Raw genomic sequence first — 6,253 nt, forward strand, 5'->3', positions numbered from 1 at the left:
ATATCAGTAGTGTTGTCATGGTTTTAGTGAGAAATCCTGCCTATCTTGTTGCATAACAAGGTGACAGTAAGTTGGTGGTTGAAGATATCCCTCTAGTGGTGTGGGGGCTGTGCTTTGGCAAAGTGGGTGGGGTTATATCCTGCATGTTTAGCCCTGTCCGGGGGTATCATCGGATGGGGCCACAGTGTCTCCTGACCCCTCCTGTCTCAGCCTCCAGTATTTATGCTGCAGTAGTTTATGTGTCGGGGGGCTAGGGTCAGTCTGTTATATCTGGAGTATTTCTACTGTCTTATCCGGTGTCCTGTGTGAATTTAAGTATGCTCTCTAATTCTTTCTTTCTCTGTCTCTCAGAGGACCTGAGCCCTAGGACCATGCCTCAGGACTACCTGGCATGAGGACTCCTTGCTGTCCACAGTCCACCTGGCCGTGCTGCTGCTCCAGTTTCAACTGTTCTGCCTGCGGGTATGGAATCCTGACCTGTTCACCGGACGTGCTACCTGTCCCAGACCTGCTGTTTTCAACTCTCTAGAGACAGCAGGAAAGATAGAGATACTCTCAATGATCGGCTATGTAAAGCCAACTGACATTTACTCCTGAGGTGCTGACTTGTTGCACCCTCGACAACTACTTTGATTATTATTATTTGACCATGCTGGTCATTTATGAACATTTGAACATCTTGGCCATGTTCTGTTATAATCTCCACCCGGCACAGCCAGAAGAGGACTGGCCACCCCTCATGGCCTGGTTCCTCTCTAGGTTTCTTCCTAGGTTTTGGCCTTTCTAGGGAGTGTTTCCTAGCCACCGTGCTTCTACACCTGCATTGCTTACTGTTTGGGGTTTTAGGCTGGGTTTCTGTACAGCACTTTGAGATATCAGCTGATGTACGAAGGGCTATATAAATCAATTGGATTTGATTTGACAGTGTTCACATTCTGGCCCTTCTTTGGACGCTGTGTTAACTAACCTCCAGACGAGCTTCAATGACATACAACTCTCCTTCCGTGGCCTCCAACTGCCCTTAGAAGCAAGTAAAACTAAATGCAGGCTCTTCAACCGATCACTGCCCGCACCTGCCCGCTCGTCCAGAATCACTACTCTGGACGGTTCTGACTTGGACGGTTCTGAATATGTGGACAACTACAAATACCTAGGTGTCTGGCTAGACTGTAAACTCTCCTTCCAGACTCAAATTAAGCATCTCCAATCCAAAATGAAATCTAGAATCGGCTTCCTATTTCGCAACAAAGCATCCTTCACTCATGCTGCCAAACATACCCTCGTAAAACTGACCATCCCACCGATCCTCGACTTCGGCGATGTCATTTATATAATAGTCTCCAAACACTCTACTCAACAAATTGTATGCAGTCTATCACAGTGTTGTCAACAAAGCCCCATATATTACCCACCACAGCGACCTGTATGCTCTCGTTGGCTGGTCATTGCTTCATACTCGTCGCCAAACCCACTGGCTCCAGGTCATCTACAAGTCTCTGCTAGGTAAAGCCACGCCTTATCTCAGCTCACTGGTCACCATAGCAGCACCCACCCATAGCACCCGCTCCAGCAGGTATATCTCACTGGTCACCCCCAATGCCAATTCCTTCTTTGGCCGCTTTTCCTTCCAGGTCTCTGCTGCCAATGACTGGAACGAACTGCAAAAATCACTGAAGCTGGAGACTCATATCTCCCTCACTAGCTTTAAGCACCAGCTGTCAGAGCAGCTCACAGATCACTGCACCTGTACATAGCTCATCTGTAAACAGCCCATCCAACTACCTCATCCCTATACTGTATTTATTTATTTATCTTGCTCCTTTGTACCCCAGTATCTCTACTTGCACATTCATCTTCTGCAAATCTACCATTCCAGTGTTTAATTGCTATATTGTAATTACTTCTCCACCATGGCCTATTTAATGCCTTACCTCCCTTATCTTACCTCATTTGCACTCACTGTATATAGACTTTTCTTTTGTTCTGCTGTATTTTTGACAGTATGTTTGTTCATTCCATGCATAACTCTGTGTTGTTGTATGTGTCGAACTGCTATGCTTTATCTTGGCCAGGTCGCAGTTGCAAATGAAACACACACACACACACACACTTTGACTGTCACCGACAAGATGTCTTGTTCAGTGCTGCAGAGCCACAAGGGAACAGGACTCCATATTGTAGACACACATTAGATGTGTTTGTAACATATTGACAAGTCGTCAGATCTGATTCTGAACACCATCATGTTGACGATGCTCCTTGGTGTTATTACTGTAATACAAACAACACATCAGCCCAACAAACATTTCCCATTTAATTATTCAGTGCTAAACGTTGCATGTGCAGTCCTTGATGTAGCTGCTTTATCAATGTCCACATGCTTAAGAGGCTGAAGGTTTTAAACCTTACAGGTGACGATACACTTCTGAAAGACTCAATTATTTTGCTATTCTAATCCACTCGGCCACTTTTGGTATAGTAATAAACCAGTTGTTTATTAGTTTAGTGTCAGTATCATAATCCTCCTGCACTTTCAATTCCCCCAACAGCACTGCTGATGATTCTAATGCCAGGAAGGCAATGTGTACAACCAAAACCCTTCTAGTCATTCAGAAAGAGCATTTTTGTGTGTGTGCATGCGTGTGTGTGTGTGTGTGTGTGTGTGTGTGTGTGTGTGTGTGTGTGTGTGTGTGTGTGTGTGTGTGTGTGTGTGTGTGTGTGTGTGTGTGTGTGTGTGTGTGTGTGTGTGTGTGTGTGTGTGTGTGTGTGTGTGATGAGGCAGTACAACCCACTCTTACATTTCATCAGGTTTGCCTTGAGGTGAAATGGTCTCTGTATTTCTCAACAGCGCTTCCTGATTGTCCGTCTGCTTTTGTTTTCAGAACATTACACCAACATAATGCTGTTTAATGACACATTGTCGGAACACAAACAGATTGTCATCGAACCGCAGGCGAATGAAAACACAGCTTTGAGTTAAAGTGAGGATATGAGATGCAGTGTGAGACATTAAAGGCCCAGTGCAGTCAAAGTGTTTTATATATATTTCCACACTATGAGGTTGGAATAAATCTTTCAAATTGTGAAAATTATGATAACACCTTTTAAGTCTAAGAGTTGTTTGAAAAGACAGCCTGAAATTTCTGTTTTGGTGGGTTGGAGTTTTGGCCTGCCTGGTGACATCACCCGCCGGTAAAATAGTTAATAGACCAATAAGAAAGAGTTCCAAACCTCTCTGCCATTAACAGCTATTTTTCAGTTATTGCTTGAGAAATTGCTTGAGAAAATTACTTGAAAATTACTTCAATTGCTTGAGAATTATTGCTTGAGAAATTGCTCTATTTTTGTTTCTTTTTGACCATTTTAATTGAAAGCAATCACCGTAAGTTAATTCAGTGTTACCCACAAGAGAGAGAGAGAGAGAGAGAGAGAGAGAGAGAGAGATCATTCTGGAGTGGCAGTCAACACGATTAGACAGAGACAGAACCAAACTATCCTTACCTGCAGTGCACTACTCACTAAGAGGTCCAGTCACCCAACTTTCTCACATTTCTGCCCCCAAAAACAGTTACCACAGGGCATATTATTTAAATGTTATATTGTGTCCACTTATTTTGACCTCCTCCCGTCCTCCCGTCAATTTTTTTGTGTGAAATGGAGCCCCTCTTCCACTCTTTATGACACAGCCCCATAGCCTGGCTCCCCCTCTCATCCTCTTTATTTCTCGTCTTCTTGTTCCCTCTGTTTTCTCTCTCTGTCTCTGGCTAGGAGCTTATCGGTCAGGCTCAGCTGCTAGTGGACTGACGCTGAGAACCCCCAGGATAACGCTGGAATTACTCTTTCTGGCAAACAACCACACTATTTACCCCCCTATTCAGTTTATTTACACAAAGTAACCCTACAAAATACTTATCCCCAAAACTTCAAATTCAGGAAAAGTGGGTTATTCTGCACTGTGGGTTTGGGTTGGTATTTGACTTCTCAGAGGGTTGAGCCACAACTCTTGGCCATTCATAATAAAATATTGATTATTTCTAGATTTTTTGGACATTGCTGTTTTGTCTGTCATAACCTTCATATGAGAACATTCTTATATAGACATTCAAATGAAGGTAGACAATACTGTTATACTAGCGATAAATAAATACATAAAAAACCAAGAGCCAAATGAAAATGTGCAAAGGGTTCCCCTGATAAAGACCCTTTGATTTTTGACAGATTTCCCCCACCAGCTAAATGTTGGGAACAAACAACAAAACGGTGCATTGACCATTCAAATAAGTAAGAATGGGCAACAAACAACACAGCTTCACATAACAGAAAGAGCTGGATGTCAGAATAATGACCTTGCATCTCTTGACCTTGCAATTTCAATCACCCTCTCAGTAAGTGTAATTCCAATCAATGCTCATTCTGTTTGCAACAAAGAAGTGGGTTCCAGAATGTCAATAGCGTTGTTTGACTTTCTGAGAATACATCGAAACGTTATTAACATGTTTTTTTTTTTTTTATCAGAACTGCAAGGCCTGTTGCCTCATTTATGACAGTTGTGTAAATGTCACAATAAACATACATACGCATGTTTCCCTTTATAAATCAGATCTGTAGAGTGTGTGTGTGTGTGTGTGTGTGTGTGTGTGTGTGTGTGTGTGTGTGTGTGTGTGTGTGTGTGTGTGTGTGTGTGTGTGTGTGTGTGTGTGTGTGTGTGTGTGTGTGTGTGTGTGTGTGTGGGTGAACAAGCACTAAAACTCCTGCTGGAAACTCCTCCTTTCACCTTTTATGGTAACAATAACTCTGTTTACTTGCTGTATAATTTGGAACTATTGGCATTATTTGGTCACGGCATGCAAAAGACGAACTGTTGTAAAATATTTCGTTTGTTAATAAATGATTGGGGTTTCTATGTCCTGCGTTATGTGAGCAATGATGTCACGCCCCTAAATGATAACAGTGAAAATCTCTGTGTTTTATTTTTAGAATCCAAAATAATTAGACATTGGAATCTTACAATTAGACATAGGAATCTTTTTAAATTTTTTATGTCATTGCAGATCATATTCCTCACCTTTTCTGGCGTGATGGGTTCATATTCCTGAATGAGCCATACACCAAATTAGCATGCAGCATTTCTCATTTAATTGGATCTAGTAGCCTAGTAAATAGTTAGGCTACAGTATTTGAAGTTGTGCAATATAATTGTCCAGCATACAGTCTAATTGAACAACTGATCTTTTACACTGAATTACGCCTATCTATCAGGTGTCATGTTTTTATTGTCATGTGCACAAGTATAGTGAAATGCCTTTCTTGCTTTCTCACCATTAAAAAATAGAACTAGGCTATTTAATTAAGAACAAATTCTTATTTACAATGATTGCCTACACCAGCCAAAACGGTCCAACTCCGCACCCCCATATGGGACTCCCAAACAAGGCCGTTTGTGATACAGCCTGGAATCGAACCAAGGTGTCTGTAGTGGCGCCTCTAGCACTGCGATGCACTGCCTTAGCCCAAAGCGCCACTTGGGAGCCCATGCAGTAATTCACATCAGTAGTACTATTAAACATTATAATTGAAGTAGAACATCGTCCGGGTTTGGCCTGTGAGGCCGTCATTGTAAATAAGTATTTGTTCTTAACTGACTTGCCTAGTTAAAAAAATATATTAAATGGTGAGAAAGAAATAAGTACTGCAGTTGCATTTTCTGAGTAGCCTGCCCTACAATGTTTCAGGATTCGTTGGCAGTCCATCCCATTTAGGTTTGGGGGAAAGTTAATATAAAACATTGCTGAATTCAAACATTCTACTGACAGCTCCACGACAATTTGCCATTGTTTTTTTCATTCAGAAAGGGACACAGTAATTTTCCAGGTACAGCATACATTTCTGCCAAAGATTAAAACTTTCTGCCAACACTGTAAATAGAAAAATATCTGACATTATGGGTAGGCTAGAGTATTGCTGTTCGTGTGACAGGGCTGTTCTCATTAATGGCAAATGGTTGCATTCTTGTTTATATGTTTTCCTGTTTGCATTTTTTTCATCATATACCCCATTTGCACAAAATACTTACTTGCCAAGTTTTCAATACACTTTGCAGGGAGGTGAGCACATTCTCACATCAATATTTGTTTTTATAAATCCCAACTTTTGCGTGAAAACATATTTTGTGGTATAATTTATACCAATGCAAGGTTTATAAATGAGGCCCCAGGGAACTCTCATGACCTCCAAGGCTTAGTACAGGCTGTGT

Source organism: Oncorhynchus kisutch, linkage group LG14, assembly GCF_002021735.2.
Source record: "Oncorhynchus kisutch isolate 150728-3 linkage group LG14, Okis_V2, whole genome shotgun sequence".
Classification (NCBI taxonomy): Eukaryota; Metazoa; Chordata; class Actinopteri; order Salmoniformes; family Salmonidae; genus Oncorhynchus; species Oncorhynchus kisutch.